Source organism: Lutra lutra, chromosome 11 (genome assembly GCF_902655055.1).
Source record: "Lutra lutra chromosome 11, mLutLut1.2, whole genome shotgun sequence".
Lineage (NCBI taxonomy): Eukaryota > Metazoa > Chordata > Mammalia > Carnivora > Mustelidae > Lutra > Lutra lutra.
The window spans coordinates 36,796,964-36,814,547 of record NC_062288.1 but is presented as its reverse complement, the minus strand read 5'-3'; the positions used below and the strand labels follow the sequence as shown (position 1 = coordinate 36,814,547).

At 41.6% G+C, this 17,584-nt stretch overlaps 1 protein-coding gene and 1 non-coding gene across 2 annotated transcripts in view; both read left to right on the top strand.

Moving 5' to 3' along the window:
- The window catches only part of CDK6 (cyclin dependent kinase 6), a 245,185-nt gene that overhangs the window by 29,240 nt on the left and 198,361 nt on the right, over positions 1 to 17,584 (top strand).
- LOC125081523 (U6 spliceosomal RNA) lies at positions 8,262 to 8,363 on the top strand. Its single transcript, XR_007121725.1, has one exon. It is a non-coding gene; the product is annotated as a U6 spliceosomal RNA (small nuclear RNA).

Sequence of the window (17,584 nt, the reverse complement as noted above, 5' to 3'; positions counted from 1 at the left end):
TTTAGAGTCTGATGCTCAACTGACTGAGCCACCCAAGCGACCCTGGAAGATATATTTTATGTATATTTTGTAAGGGGAAAATCTCCAGCTATCTAGTTTTACTTGATGTCGAGGATAAGAAGCTTCTAAGGATAGGATATTGTAATCATACCTTTTTCAAGAAGGTAGGTTTTTAAAATTTTTTTCTTTTTAGTAAAATATGCATAACATAAAAGTTAGCATTTTAACCATTTCCAGGTGTACAATTCAGTGACATTAAATACATCCACATTATTGTGGACCCATGACGTCCATCCAGCCCCAGAATTTTATTTCCCCCTCTCTCACAGGAAGATAGATTTTTGTTTATTTTATCTAATTTTTTTATTTATTTAAAGGTTTTATTTATTTGACAGAGAGAGAGACAGCAAGCGAGCACGAACAAGGGGAGGGGCAGAGGGAGAAGCAGACTCCCCACTGAGCAGGGAGCCTGACTCAGGGCTCCATCCCAGGACCCTGGGATCATGACCTGAGCTGAAGGCAGATGCTTAACCTACTGAGCCACTCAGGTGCCCCAAGAAGATAGATTTGTAAATGACATTTTGTCACCAGATGAGAACCAGGCAGTAGTTCATTATCTAGCCAGCAGGCTTGGTGTTAGGAATAGAGATACTAGAGACCCACTAAAGCTAGCTCAAGAAAGAAGGATGTTACTGTAAATGCACAGGCCCGTCTTGAGAATCTTTACACGTTGGTCTTCTTGGGACAGGGCTTCTGGACTGCAGGACCCTATAAGGAGTGCCTGTGGTCTGTCTTGCACCAGGGAGTTGCCTCTGGGTGTTTGTCCGCGCTACTTCCTGTGTGTCTTCATACCCAGGGCTTCCTCATAACCTCCATATCCAGGGGCCTGTGGTGGTCTTACAGCTCTGGGTCCGTGTGAGGTTTTTGGTGTGGCGCCCCACACCAGCTTGCAGACAGTGGTTCTTCGTTCATCTTTCAGAGCCTCTAAGGCACCGTGTGGGGGAAGCAAGCCCCAGTCTAGGAAGGACTGAATTTTCACCCTGTTTTTACATGGTGAAGAAAATTGGTTGACATTTGATTCTTTGTTGTTCTAGATAACATCTGAGTCTTTAAGAAGCAAATGTCATGAAAATGCAGCTTTAGGATAATCCTTATATCACTTTGACGTTCGACTAAGCGTTTCAAAGCCATTTGTGTGTTCCTAAAGAGGTTTAAAATTGCATGCCAACACTTGGCAGTAGTTTTTAGCCTTAGAAACTTGAAGAAGTTTCACCTTGAGAACACTGAAGATGTTCACGAAGACTCAGTTGCACGGGTGAGCGTAACCCGTTCCTGGCCACAGCTGTGCATAGAGCATACTCTTTTTGGCAGGAAAGTCCTGCTCTTCAGATTGAAAAATTAGAACATCATTACAGAAAATGGATTTTTATTTTAAACCTCGGAGCGGAAATGCTGCGTGGCTTCATGATGGCTAGGAGACACCTTAGGTATAATTAACTCACTGGCCAATGGCTTTTGTCAACACACCCAAATGAGCAGCATCTCTTCTGATCCTGGATGACTGGAGCCCAGAGAAGGAGCAACATGGCAATGATGCTGGAAGGGCGGGCAGTGCCAGACCAGCTTCCGACCCCTCCCAGGTTTAGCCCTGCCACTCCGTGTGTGCCTGCTTTGGGGGCACTGGTTATGTGATGAGCTCTCTTCCATTGGGGTTTCAAGCACCCTTGAATTGAGAGAAGGGACCATATGTTTAGAGTTGGAGAAATTATAGACTTTTGGAGGTGCTTGTACTCATTTGTTCCGTCTTTGAACTGGGGTTATCTGTATAAGCACTGCTTGATTGGTAGTTCTCTTCCAAGATCACATTACAGTAGTGGTCTTCTGCTGGGAGTGGTTTTACCTCTCCGGGGATATTTGGCAGTCTGGATGCATTTTCTTTGTCATAGCTGGGGAAAGGTGTTGCTCCTGGCATCTAATAGGTGAAGGTCATGATGCTGTTAAATATCCTCCGAGGCACAGGACAGCTCCCTGCTGCAAAGACAACGCAGAATGTTGATAGTGCTGAGGTTCAGAAGGCCCTGCATTACAGAAAGGCACTGGCTAACATCAATTTGTAGGAGGCAGAAGATAGCAAAAGACTGTGGTATGAATTGGGGGAAGCACAGAGGCCCAACACTATCTAGCATTAATAAGGGTAACATTCACACAGTTTGCACTCTGACGTTAGTACTTTCTCTTACCATCCATGGGTGAGAAGAGGAAAACCCAGAGTAGGAATAACCTTCTTCCTAAATTGTTTATTTGGAAGCAAGGTGAGATGGCTGAAATGGATGGAACTAAGGTCAACTGGAAAAATTGGGATTTCCTTAAGGGTGTAGTTTGGGACTAGAATCCAGGATGAAGGGCAGGAAGTTAAAGGTGGGTGCATTTGTCTGTTTAGTGAATTTTCATCAGCTTTATTTTATCCCTGCTAGGGAATCTGAGATTTTTGAAAAAGGACTAAGGACATGTACACTTCTTTACAGGAGGATACACTCATACACTCATCCTTAAGTCAAGAAAGCCTAAGGTCATTCCAAACAATTGACACCTCTGATTAGAGCCCCCCTCCAGCTTCTAGGTTCATTGCCTGCTGTATTATCTTTTTTTTTTTTTTAAGATTTTATTTATTTATTTGTCAGAGAGAGAGGAGTGAGAGTGAGCACAGGTAGACAGAGTGGCAGGCAGAGGCAGAGGGAGAAGCAGGCTCCCTGCCAAGCAAGGAGCCTGATGTGGGACTCGATCCCGGGACGCTGGGATCATGACCTGAGCTGAAGGCAGCTGCTTAACCAACTGAGCCACCCAGGCGTCCCGCTGTATTATCTTTATGTTTACCACAGTGGCTGGTCTATCAGGTTTTATGGTTTTCCTTCCAATGCCTCCATTTATAAAATGTTATTAACCCGTATGAGGGGATTAAGTTAAATAACTGGCGGAGAAGAACTCGTAAGATGAATTGAGTGATTCTGAAGTTTATGAATGTAGTAGATGGCATCGATAGCTTGAGGCTTCACCTGTTTTTATATTCATCTAGACTTGATCTAGAGGATTAGGTTCCCTTCTGCTTGATGTGGTCTGATACTCACCAAATCCAAGAGGTTTACCTGTTTGATATGCACTCGTCTTTAAAGGTTAGGCTCTGATCTCATCAGCTCCGTTAAGAGCATTTCTGGAAACGTGAGTGCTTCCACTGATCATTAAGTTTGCTCCCCCTGGTTTAACTCTGTATTATGTCTTGTCCTGTGGGGCCCATGCTTGTGTCATGTGTGCATGTCATCTTCCCTTCATCTGTAATGAAAGATCTTTGTGGATAGAGCTCCCGACTTCCTTTGGTGGTTAGCATGCTGCAGGTGCTTAATAAATGCTTATTGTTTAGTGGACTGTGTGAGATATTCTATTTCTTTAGAAATTACATCAAAATAATATGCACAAAGGCAGTCACAATATTGGGATAGTTAAGGGGAAAAAAAAAAACTTGAAAAGATTAATTACTACCGGCCGTCCTAACATGGGGTTACATGGAAATGGTAGGTTTTAAAAATAGTATCAGAACATATGCAGAAGTGAACGCTATCCCTGAATAGCAGTAGTTTCTCAACCGAGGGACATTTTGCCCCCAGAGGACATTTGGCAATGTCTGCAGATACTCTTTGGTTGACAGTTGGAGGGATACTACTGGTATCTAGTGGGTAGAGGCCAAGTATGCAGCTAAACACCCTAAATGCCCAGGGCAGTTCCCCACAACAGCATGGTCTGGCCTCAAAGTGAGTAGTGCCGCATTTGAGACACCCCTATCCATAGACTTGTGAGGACACCACCATGAGCATCCTTCACCACCTAAAGGAATGAGAACAAGCAAAAAAGCAGTGCCTATTTTTATACGGAAGAAACAGTTCTATGTTACAAACTCCAGAGCAGTGGGAACTGTAGCTTTATACATAAACCAGCATGGTCCGACAGTTAAAAAGCTGTGTGATAGCTAGCTGCTTGTGTAATAAACGGGTCTGGCCATGACTTTGGGAGGAGAGGACGATAAATTGAGAGAATTCTTTGAAGGCAGAATGCACCTTTCCATGATTTTAGAAAATGAGAGGACTTTGCTAACCCAGAAAGATGTATTTGGATATTGCATTTTTGAAAGTTACGTTTTTAATAGGCTGGAGTTCGTCTGAGGGTTTTGATAGCTATGTTAGAACGCTGAAGCATGCATCTTTGTTTTTTCAAATATTTTTAAAGCTTCCTTGAAGAATACTTGATAATTTTTAAGGTATAAGAATAGTATGCTTTCCCTCCTGAAATTAACGTCGCCGGGTACTTCTGCTGCATTTAGTGGCAGAATGATACAGTGGGAGGGTAGTTCACAGAGGGATCCTAGGCAGGTCACCTTGACCTTGCCTCCCCGCTACCCGCCCCCCACCATTTCCTCATTTTCAAAAAGGAGGACTAAGACTTGATGACCTTTGGCTTTAAAATTCTGTGTTCCTATAGTTTTAGTATCAGATAGTTAAAAAAAAAAAAAGAGAGAGAGATTGTTTGTGCAAAGTCTTTTATGAGAGAAATTGTGAAGGCATCAATTATTCCAGTTTGTTTCTTAGAAACTAAAGAAATAATCCTTTCTACAAAGGCTCACTCCCAATGTTTGAAGAAAGAAAGGAATTCCTGTTATAAATAAAAGTTGTCCCCACCTCCAAACAAAATAAAAAGTGTTGAATAAAATTTACAGCTGATTTTAAGATGGTATTGTTAGCTAATTTTGAAAATTTTGCCCATTTTCTTTGATGTGTTTATACTTAGGTATAAAGAAAACATTTTAATAGTACTAATAATGCTGAGTTTTTCACACAATTAGGGTTAAGCTCCATGCTTCCAGAAATTTGCTATTTGTAGAGGTAAAACACATTTGAAAGCTTTATTATGGTTTTTAGTCTACCATTTAGTAGGTTATTGGGCTCTGGATGAAAGGATGAAGCTTTCCTGTTTGTTGCATGGAAAATGAAATGGAGCCTTGAAATTTCCTCCTTTTTCCTAAAGTGGCAATTCAGGTACTCACAAAATTGGGGATTTTGTAATATCCCAAGAAATGAAGCTTGCTTTTGTGGTGTCTCTCTATTCTGAAGAGACTGGGAAGTTGGTTCTAGCATATTCCAGTTTCTACAGGGCCATATTCTAGAACTTGGGTATCAGGGTTGCCTGATTTGAAGATGCTTTTTGGATGGACCCAAAGATGCTGAGGCGTCCAGCTACAGTTTGGATCTCATTCCCAGAGTTAACGTTGCCTACAGGGAATAGTACTATGTAACGTCGGATACTGTCATAAAATAGTGCCTTAGATGACTTTCCGCCTCACAGAGGTTAACTAAACACTTCCTGAGTGCGAGGCACTTACCATAAGCACCATAAGTAATATGTACACTGGGGAATCAGAAGGTGAATTAACGGTTCCTATTTTCAGTGAGTTCAGGACCTAGTAGGAGGAAAGAGATGGGACCCCTGCAAATTACTATAATACAAAGAATAAAGTAATATGGACCATTCGCAGTCACATATACAATTCTAGGCTACCACAGAGGCAAAATTATTTAACTTGTGGCAGCAGGAAAGTTAAGACTCCACAGAAGAAGTAGACAATGAGCAGAATCACAAAAGTGGAGATGAACGGCGTACAATGCATGCCAGTTGAGTCTGAGGTGTTGAGTTGACCAGAGCAGGAGGGGAAAGGAAGTAGTGGAGATATGCACAAGTGGTAGGAATAATAATAGAATAATAGAATAAACCAGGTTGAGATAGAATCTAGAGACAAGCAAGCTAATTAGGAGATAGAGCATTTCTGGGGGAGAGAGAGAAAAAATGGTCGCCTAAATTGGGATAGTTTCCTCGAAATGAGAGGAAGGGTTAAGTATGAGAGTTGAGGGCAAGAATTTGGCCAGTCTGGGTAGCTGGTTGGGTGTGAGCAGGGCCATAGTGTCAGCAAGATGAATTGGGGGTGGTTAGCTTACATGAGAGAATGGTGGCTCTCCTGTTAGAAATAGGACTCCCAGGAGAAGGAGCAGATTTGAGGGATACCAGTGAGTTCTGTTTTGAACATGTTGATTTATATGTGCTCTCGGGAAGTAGCCAAGGCAGTTAGAGTTGAAGTACAGGAAATTGCAAGCTCCAGAGAGGAGTCCAGAAAGCCTGTGACATTCTTAAAGGAGACCTAGATCTTTTTAAATTTTTAATTAACATATAATGTATTATTTGCTTCAGGGGTACAGGTCTATGAATCTTCTGTGTTACACAATTCACAGCACTCACCGTAGCCAATGCCCTCTCCGCGATGTCCATAACCCAGCCACCCTATCCCCCGTCCCCACCCTCCCCAACAACCCTCAGTTTGTTTCCAGAGATTCTATATCTTTCTGAGTCCCACATTTGGAATACCATATTGCACATAATGTGTCCCCCTGCAGGGAGCAACCCACAAATGTCCCATGTGGAAACTGAGCACACGAGTAGGCTTGTGTCACCAGCTAAAACGACTTGTTAACACACATCAGTTTTCACAGGCACAGGTGTTTTCAAATCATGCCTCAAAACAGTTGCTGTCTGTAGTAGATCCTTAAGGCACTGTCAAATCAGATACCCCAGATTAAATCATTGACCGAGCAAGAGCACCCATATGTTGAGGGGAAAAATAAGACTGAGAATGGAACCTTGAGATTACCTGCATTTAGGATTGAGGGAGAAAAAAGGTCAGAGAGAGCAGAGTCCAAAGAAGTAGAGGGAGAAATGCAAAAAAACGCAGAGAAGTCTTGGAGGGGAGAGTTTGGAGGAGAAGGAGGCATTACCTTCAGGTATCTCAGCACTGTAGGGAGGTTGAAGAGATTGCATTTAGTAGTAGGAAGTTACCAGTATGTCTTTGAGAGACATACTGGAAGAGCAGGGTTGGGTGGGGGGGCAGGTCACAAATAACAAAGGATTAAGAACGTGTACCACAGAGAGTAGACTATGATTAAATAAACTGAAGGGGTGGAATGTTGGTAGAATGACAACCAGTTTGAAATAAAAGTGGTTTAACATTTTTAACATCCTTATACAAGGGAAATATGAGTGTGTTTGTAGATGCAGAGGAGAGATTGGAGAGCAATGATAAAGAGTACAAATTGAGGGGCACCTGGGTAGCTTAGAGGGTTAAGCATTTGCCTTCAACTCAGGTCATGATCCCAGGGTCCTGGGATTGAGTCCCGTGTGGGGCTCACTGCTCGGTGGGGAGTCTGCTTCTCCGTTAACTTCTCTGTGTGCTCTCTCTCTCTCTCTCCCTCCCTCTCAGATAAATAAGTTTTTTTAGAAAAGAGTAAAAATTGAAATGAGGACTTAGCAGAGGGTGGAGGGCACAGTTGGTGGGGGATACCTCTTCTTGACAAGGAGGACACTTTCCTGTGAAACATGAGAGACAGAAGACCCAGGGATGAGGCAAATGGCTTTGATTTTCTTCTGTTACAAAGAAACACCATATGCAGAGAGCAGAGAGGAATTGGGAGCCCTAAGTGAAGGCTGAAGGAAGTATCTGGAATTAGGTAGAGACGGTGGAGGAAGAAAAGCCACGTGTTGAAGACAAGGAAGTGGAGAAATTGGCTGTCCAAAGGGGACCTGCACAGGTGGAGGAATTGAAAGTGATTAACATCCCTGAAGTCCCTACTAAGCCTTAGAGAGAGTGTCCTCATTCACCTAGAAATGAAGGCTTTATAATGTGCTAAATGTATGCATCAAGAGAAGCCTTATGCTGAAAAACAATTGTTCTAATAAATGAAATAAAAACTAAAATTCTAAGAATAAGTCATGTTCATCATCATCATTACCATCTCACAACTAATCTTTAACTAAACACTTAACATGTCCCAAACCCGATTTTGCCTGTTCTGGATGGTTTCATCTTTACAGCAACTCTGCTATGTGGGTAAATTTACCTTAAAGTAAGTAGTTTTCTTGTTTTGTGGTCTTTGTTTATTGTACATATATGTATACGTTGTATACAATATTGTATAAATTGTGTATACACACACACACACACACAGATAATTTTTTGGCCTATACTAAGAGTAGATTAATTAACTTATGTGTAGACACTTAAAAATTGGGTGTGATGTTTGTAAAAATCAGGGTGACATATTTTATAAAAAATACAAAGTATTTGTAAGAACTCTTCATAAAAGAGCTCTTACATAGCCAGTCTGTGAAAATTTATGCTCATTCAGCAGCACATATACTAAAATCAGAATGATACAAAGATTAGCATGGCCCTGCACAGGGATGACACGTAGATTCGTGAAGCGATCCATATTAAAAAAGAAATTAATCCTCTTGATTGGGCTTAGTAAGAATTGGGTGAGCCTTCCATAAAACAGCTACTATTTGTTGAATTCCTTTTTCCTCAAAATGTTAAGTGCAGAAACGCAAAAGAAGAGATTTGATACAGCATTTTGACATTTGACACTTTAGAGTAATTTCATTAGGTCATCAAGCTCTGAATTATTGAAGATGGTTCTCCTGTAAACAGTTCTTTCCATTATCTGTCTTTGAATTAGAAAAAGTTGCCTGCCAGGGCGCCTGGGTGGCTCCGTGGGTTAAAGCCGCTGCTTTCAGCTCAGGTCATGATCCTAGGGTCCTGGGATCGAGCCCCGCATCGGGCTCTCTGCTCAGCGGGGAGCCTGCTTCTTCCTCTCTCTCTGCCTGCCTCTCTGCCTACTTGTGATCTCTGTCTGTCAAATAAATAAATAAAATCTTTAAAAAAAAAAAGAAAAAAAAGTTGCCTGCCATTCGCCTAGAAAAAGATAAATGTATTATGTTCTAAAATATACAAAGATTTTGGCATTATGTCTTCTCTGCTTTTTATTAATGAATGCTTTTGTTTAGTCTTACATCAGACGAATAGAACAGATTTGTGTTTTGAATAGTTTAAAGCCAGGAACAAAATTCTCTGTAACCGCATTGGTAAAAATTCACTTGAAAAGTCGGATCTCACCCGGGAAGAGTCATGTTCAATCTTCCTTCTACCCCAGCATACCCAGGCAAGGAAGTAGGCTCTTAAGGTATAGTGGCTGCCTGAGATAGTGAACCCAGTAATGCGGGGACAGTTTTGCTAATTGGCATATCTCCAGTGTTGGCACATCCAAGGTGCTCAGGAACCTACTCTTGATGAATTGGCTGATTCTCACTGGAGGGAAAGGAAGAATGTTCGACAAGGCCCACGAGGGATTCTGTATTGTTTGGTCCTCACCGTTCAGCACTTCCCACCCCATGAGGCAGTTCATTCAGGATCAACTCAGTCTAAGTATTTGCCTTCTCAGAAGTGCTCCTATGTGCTGCCCAAAGAGATGGTCGCTTTCAAAGTTTTTTCCAGCAAACCTGGGTGAATATGTGCGAGGTACTGTCTTTATTCTTACAATTCAAAAGTTGCATGAATTAGAAGTCAAAATGCAGAAACATTCTGTTAACAGTGTGAAGAAAAAGTATGTCTCAAGGTCAAGGTAACCACGGTTGCCTTTTCAGGAGTCAGTGAGAATGATGGCTGGCTGCCCAGAGACAGGGAGCCAATTCTGTGGTGTGGTTGCCATGTTCCAGGATCTGCCTGGCATTAAAGGCTGGAAGCCCAATTTTATTAGTAAACCTAGAGGGATTGAGAGCCCAGGGATGACAGATTCATGCCAGCCTCATAAGAAACCGAGGCTTGAACCAAAATGTTAATTTACTCTTTTCCAATAAAAGCTGTACTTCTCAAGTGTGCTCAGATCTGCCAACCGAGGCACTGCCTTTCTCTGTACGCTTATCGGTGGCAGAGCCAGAGGACGGCAGGGCAGTCGTACCCGGTGTGTGGAGCCCCTGCTGGGAGGTGGCTAAGGATCTTAACGTCTTGGGGGTCTTCCAGCCCTGTGCTCAGCGCAGCCATCGTGACTAGAGGGGAGGAAGTTCTGTTAGTCACACAAACTCCCTCACCTGTGACAGGGTCCGAGCCACACTGCCAACTTGGGTCTTTCCCAGAGTTGGCTTTTGTAAAGATGAAATACCAGCTTTCTGTAGACGTAAGTTGGATTGAGTAACTGTGCTCTGTTAGTTGCCATCACAGCCCCGTCCCTTAGATTTGAGGTGCTCCTCGTCTGTTGGTCTTGGCTGTTGGCAGTCTCATCCTCGTCACTTAAACATTTGGATTTTCCTGGCTTCTCAGAGTTGTTCCTTCGTTTGACTCCGGGGCTAACGTTTTCTGTCCCCTTACTCACACTATTGTGTCTCTTCATTCACCTGAGATCCCTGGCTGAAAACTAACCTCCAACGGATAACTTTTCAGCATATCCTTTAAAAGTGGCATTTGAAAAACGTGCAGATGGTATATAAGTGAAGTATTTTAGAGGTCTCTAGTATTTTATTTACCTCTGTGGTTAATAGGTACTAAAGTATAAATTCTGTACTTTGCTGCTCTAGAATTTCCATGGGTGATTTTCTTCCAAGTATCTAAAAAATAAGATGTATCTATTGAAGGGGGAATGTCCTACTCTTACCAACTCAGTTTTTCTTTAAGAAACTGCTGTTCTAATTCTGAAAGGGAAATATATGCTGTATTTGAAAAATGTAGAAAAGAGAAGTGAAATATCAAAGAAGGAGGTCAGGATCAATAAAATACAGTAAATAAACAGTACTTATACAATTAGCCACTTGCAAAACAGGATTATCTCTCAGGTTATTCAATAAGGATGCCTAGAAGGACTGAGAAGAGACTGTATGAACTCTTGTGTATTAATTACCCTTCTAGGATGTCAGATCAGGTCAGTAAAAACTGTGATGTCCTAGAGCAACTTGTTACCTGCTCATTTCTGTTACGTAAAGGGGGCTGTGTAGCCAGTTTTGCTTTTTGGCTTTACTTTTAACAAAGAAATAGAAGCTAAGAGGGCAGTGATTAACTATCTACATGTCTGCAACCTTTTAGAAGTTGTGTAAGTATTGTCTACTCCCAAGGTCCTAGTTTTCAAAACTATTGTTCATTATCCAACAAAATGGAAATATTTTAAGTGATATCCTATTAACAGCCAGGAAACGCTTAGACTGACGTTAGCAGATTCGTGTTCAGTCAGCCAGTGCTGAGCTCTAACCTTTGTGTATACTGCTTCCATAGGCATCATGTAAAAATCCATAAAATTCTGACACAAGAGAAACTGGTTACATTAAAATACATGGGTAGGTGTGCTTAGAGAAGTGGACAGAATCATGGATGGGTTTATTGGTGTGTCAGGATTGAGACTTGGAATAAACAGAAAGATCAGATGTGTGCTGAGGTGCAGGTTAGCCATCTTTTATTGTTTTCATAGTGCTCTGAACCCACATTAGGGCAGGGGTTATCTCGGATGCGATCTAGGATATTGAAGTTGTTTGTTTCCGGAAGCTCTCTTTCTGTAGTTCCTTGGAAATTTCTCAAAATGTTGGAAGAGTGAAACATGTCACGTTAAAACATTTTGTGACCTAGTTTAGGCTTAAGTATACTTTTGTACTGGCAAACACACAGGGGATTTAGGCTTTGCTCTAATAGCTACATGAACTCAAATATATGCGAACGTGGATTGCTTTGAAGGCGATGGATCACAGGTTAGTAGGTTCTGGACCTTGTTTTTCCTTTCATGTGCAAGACATTCCTTGGAATTAAGGGGAGATTTATATTAAAGAGTAGCAAATTGTTTCCCTCTTTTGGAAATACACAAAATCACCCTCGGATGATAAAATATTTCTTTAGCATGTCAAGATAGTTACTGAGGAAAGAAAGGAGGGGGGGAAATGGGGATAACTTATTTAGGGGCTTACTGTTTAGGAAATGAAATGTATTTAATAAAAGTGCCTTATATACCGTGTGACTAGAAAATGATGAAGACAAAGAAAAAAACGAAAAACGCCGTACTAGAGCTTATATGGCCAAATAAATCTTGTCCCACGGGAGGCAGTCCAGTTTTTCTAGCTCTGTTCTAATTGAGCAAAACATTTTCAGACTCTTTTGGAATTGTCTTCAGAACTGTTTTATGAGCCAAACCCCAAAATCAACATCTTTACTTTATTATCACACCTCTTTTTGGACCCAAAAGAATATTACTCAGCCTGATCCCCCACTTAATTTATCAGACTTGGCTCAGGCTATTTCCAGAGTACAGTGTGCTTTTTGATAGGACAATTGAATATTTTTATTCATTTATTTATTCACTCAGTGATGGAGGCTGAGTGCCTTCAGCGAGTCAGGTGTGCTGGGGTGACACATGGGAGTCTGACCCTGGAAATGGGAGGGGAAAAGGAAGATTAGCGAGGACCAGAGAAGATACCCTGAGCAGTCTTTGCACAGGAGCAGGAAGTTACCAGATAGACAGAGATACCAGTTCGTGCTAGAATCTAGTTAAAAGATGAAAATGAAGGGCGCCTGGGCAGCTCAGTCAGTTAAGCAGCTGCCTTCAGCTCAGGTCATGATCCCAGGGTGCTGGGATCCAGCCCTCTGTTGGGCTCCCAGCTCAGCAGGGAGTCTGCTTTTCCCTCTCTCTCTGCTCTCCTCTCCACACCCCCGCCCCCACTCATGCGTGTTCCCTCTCTTGCTCTGCTCTTCCTCTCAAATAAATAAGTTTTTTTAAAATTGATGAGAATGGCTTGGTAATTGGGGTGAGATCGTGAAGGCCTTAGTAAGCTATGGTATGGAAGGTGCAGTGGTTAAGAGTGAGGGTTCTCCTGCCTGATTATCTGAGTTCAAATTCTGGCTCCTTCATTTATAAGCTTTATGACACTGGGCAATCTCTGAATCTTCCAGCCTTAGTTCTTTTCTTTTTTTTTTTTTTAATATTTTTAATTTATTTATTTGACAGAGAGAGAGATCACAAGTAGACAGAGAGGCAGGCAGAGAGAGAGAGAGGGAAGCAGGCTCCCTGCTGAGCAGAGAGCCCAATGCGGGACTCGATCCCAGGACCCTGAGATCATGACCTGAGCCGAAGGCAGCGGCTTAACCCACTGAGCCACCCAGGTGCCCCAGTTCTTTTCATCTGTAAAAGAGATGATGCCTACTTTATAGGGTTAAGAGGTTTAAATACATAGACACAGATAAAGTTCTTTTTTAGGGACCCTAGGTGGCTCAGTCGGTTGGGTGTCTGCCTTTTGCTCAGGTCATGATCCCAGGGTCCTGAGATGGAGCCCCGGGTCGGACTCCCTGCTGAGCGGGGAGCCTTGCTTCCCCCTCTGCCTGCTGCTCCCCCTGCTTGTGCACTCTTTCTCTCACTCTCTATCTCAAATAAATAAAATCTTTTTTATTTAAGTTCTTCTTTAAATTTTTATTTAATTTTTTTTCAGATAAAGTTCTTAATCATGTCTGACATATATAGTAAATACTCAGTAAATGTTAGATTTTTGTCCTGCTGCTTTGTCCTGTGGGCAAGAAACAATAATGGAAGTATTTTAAAGAGCAGAATATACTTTTTTGCCTTGTGTAGCATTAACTCCTCCTCTCTTCTTGAGGTAGTCTCTTCCCTCGTTTTTTTCTTTTTCAAATAGCTTTTTGACACATAGTTGATATGCCATACAGTTCACCCATTGGTAATGGGTGATTCAATGATTTTAGTATATTCACAGGGTTGTGCAACCTATCACCATAATCCAATTTTAGAACATTTTCATTCCCCCTAAAAGATACACCATCCCCATTAGCAGTCAATCCCTGTTTCTTCCGTTCCCCTGCTACCACTCACCCTAGGCAACCTCTAATTTACTTTCTGTTCTTATAGATTCTCCTACTCTGGCTATTTCATATACATGGAGTCATTCAATACATAGTCTTTTAGGACTGGCTTCTTTCACTTAGCATAAGGTTTTCAGGAGTTACCCACAATGTAGCATGTATTGGTCCTTCTTTTTTGGAATGGAATGGTACCCCACAATATGTGTATTACACATTTTATTTATTTATCACATTTTATTATTTATCATCCACTGATAGACCATTTGGGTTGTTTCTAGTTGTTGGTTATTATGAATCCTGGAGCTGTGAACTTTCCTGTGCTGGTTGTTGTGTGGACATGTGTTTTCATTTCTCTTAGGCATATATCGAGGAGTTGAATTAATATGGCAACTCTATGCCTGAGAGTTTGAGGAACTGCCAAACTGTTTCTGCAGAGTGGCTGCACCTAATTACATCGCTGGTGTAGCACCGTATGAGGGTTCCACTTTCTCTCCATCTTTGCCAATATTTTTATTATCTTTTTAATTTTAGTGGTCTTGGTATATATGAGGTGGTATCTCATGGTTCTGCTTTGCATTTGTCTAGTGACTAATGATGTGTGAACATCTTCTCCTGTGCTTTTTGGCCCTTATTCTCTCTTTATTGAAATGTCTATTCAAATCCTTTCCCTGTTTTTATTTTACTTTATTTTATTTTATTTTATTTTCGGCTTTATTGAGGTATAACCTTGGCCCATTTTTCAGTTGGGTTGTCTTTTGATTATTGAGTTGCAAGGAGTTTTTAATATATTCTGGTTCCAAGACTCTTACCAGATACATGATTTGCAAATAGTTTGTCCCCATCTTTGGGTTGGCACTTCATTTTCTTGATGATGTCCTTTATAGCACAAAGGGCTGTCATCTGACGAATCCAATTTACCTATTCTTTCTTCTGTTGTTTTTGCCTTTGGTGTACTATCCAAGATACCATAGCCTAACTCAAGGTCATGAAGCTTTACTCTTAACGTTGTTTTCTAAGAGTTTTATAGTTTTAGCTCTCACAGTTAGGTTTGTGATTCATTTTGAGTTAATTTTTATGTATGTTGTAAGGTACAGATCGAACTTCAGTATTTTGTGTGTGACTGTCCAGTTACTCTGGCATTGTTCCTCAAAGAGTCTATCCTTTCCCCATCTTTTTTGGGCACACTTGTTGAAAATCAGATGAGCATACACACTAGAGTTAATTTCTGGACTCTTCATTCTCTTCTGTTGCTCTATATGTGTGTCTTTATGGCAGTACCACCCTGTCTTGAGTTCTATAGTGTCTAGTAAGTTTTAAAATTGAGAAGTCCTCCAGCTTTTTCTTTCTCAAGATTATGTTGGCTATTCTGGGCCGCTCACATTTCTGTATGAGTTTTAGGGTCGGCTTGTTGTCAGTTTCTGCTAACAGTCTGGGATTCTGATACGGATTGCATGGAAGCCACAAATCGATTTTGGGAGTACTGCCCCTTAACACCAAGTCCCTCTCACTCGTGAATACAGAGGTCTTTCCACTTATGTAGATCCTCTTTAATTTCTCTTAACATTGTTAGTTTTCAGCATGCAGTGAGCTTCTTTTCTTAAATTTATTCTTATTTTGTTCTTTTTTTGATGCTATTGTAAGTGAAATTATTTTCTTAATTACCTTGTTTTCTTGGTGACATCATTTTCTCAGCTGCGTCCTTGCTCGTCTCTGATTTGCTCAGGGGCGCTGCTCTTTCTGTTGCATCTTACAGTCCCCAGGATTCTGACTTTCCAAACTGTTACTGGACCCGTATCCAAAGCTGCAAGTGTGTGTTTACAGTTCTTCCCTGGACATGACCACTTGAATGTCATAAACCTCTCAAATGCATCTCTTTGGGAACGAACTTGTTAACTACTCCTCACATCTTTTCTCTTTTCTTTTCTTCTGCTATTTGGAAATAGCACCCTATCTACGGTGATGCCCTCCGAAAATCATTCTCATCGTCCCTTCTTTCAGCTTTTACATCCTGGTTGACCACCACATCCTAGGGATTCTACCTCCTAGATGTTACCATAGGAGTATAAATTAATGCAATTCTTCTATAGAGCCATTTGGATCAAGAACTTTTTTTTTAAAGATTTATTAATTTATTTGAGAGAGACAGAGTGTGTGCATACACAGGCAGGGGAAAGGGATGGAGGGAGAGCTGGGAGAGCATCCCAGGCAGACTCCACACTGGGCGTGGAACCCAGCGTGGGGCTCGATCCCAGGACACCAAGATCAGCACCTGGGCGGAAACCAAGCATCAGACACTTAACTGACTGTGCCACCCAGGCGCCCCTGGATTAAGAACTTTTTTAAAGTATGTGTATTTTGATTCAGAAAAGTATGTAACTCTTGATTTTTGGGATGTCACGTACGGGAGTTTGCCATCAGGTAATGAGACAATGTTACAAGAATGGGGAATGGTTGAATAAGTCACATACATTTAGTGCAATTTAAAAGTGGTTTTATCATATGTAAACATGCATATAGAGAGACTTGTGAAAGCGTCTGAGAGTTGGTGAAATATTTTAATTACAAAACATTTATGTAAAGTGTGATTCTCTTTTTGTTGAGCAACAATAGAAAATAAGCTCCAGGGGAGCAGGGATCTTGTCTCACTGACGTTGATACCTCTGGAAGAGAGTAGGAGCTCAGTAAATATTTGTTGGTGGTATTGGTCTCTCTTTACTGCTTCTCTTGCTTTAATCTATCCGTATTTCTTAACCTGGGCTTCTGCAGACACTTCCAACTTGTTTTCCTCGCCTCCAGTTTTATCCCCTACAGTCCAACTTCTGCTCTACAGTCAGAGTGTATTTCCAAGTGGTAAATGTGGCCATGGCATTGCCTACTGTAAGTGACATCCTTTGGTTCTTCCCCAGTGCTCCTAAGATAATTTCCAGACTTCTAGCCTGGATTACCAACCCCTTTGTAATTTCACTTCTGTGTACTTTTCCAGCTCTTCTCTTGCCGTTTTCCAAGATAATCACCACGTCATGCCAAACTATCCACAATTCCCCAAATATGAATTTTCCTGCATACCTACATACCCTTGGACATGCTGTTCCTTCTGCCCAGACCATGCCAAACTTTCCTTGTTTATCTGGCAAATTCCAGATCATCCTTTGAGATCCTGTGCCCCAGCTACACCCCTCTCTAGGGACATAGGAGTGCCTCTTCTTCAGGGCTTCCATAACTCCTGAACTCTTTTGTAACCCTTAATGTATAGGAGATAAACAGCTCTTTAGGGCTAGTGAGTTAGTGAGGGCAGGGACTCTATATTTTTCTGCCTTCAACTCATCATCTTGCTGCTGACCAGACTTCTGCTCTATCTCCCTCTCAGGGCTTCCCAGTTTGGGTCTGAGGCCTGGTACCAATTTCCTTTCATCTGTGATGAAATTAGAAAAATAAGGGCCCTGTGGTGAATTTTTCAGAAAGCTAAATCTGTTTACATTTTGGGTGTTAAAATGTGCTTTTTCTAATGAAATGATGTTGGTAGTAGATGGTAGGGTACATTTATGTCTTCAGTTGACAACATTCTGTCAGAGCCCAAAATTTGTTGGAAATTTTACAGTTCCCTGAAAACCAAAGGTCTGGGAACAGTGCTGTATCTCATGGGGTGGCACCAAGTCCCCAAAGTCAAAAGCCTATGAGTCATCCTTGGCTTCTCCTCCTTCCTCATCCCTCCACCCCCGCCACATTCAGACACTTAGCAAGTCCTGCCAATTCAACCTCCTAAATATTTCTGGAATCTGTACTCTCCTCTCCGTCCTTGCTGCCAATTCCTTAGGACAGGCCCTC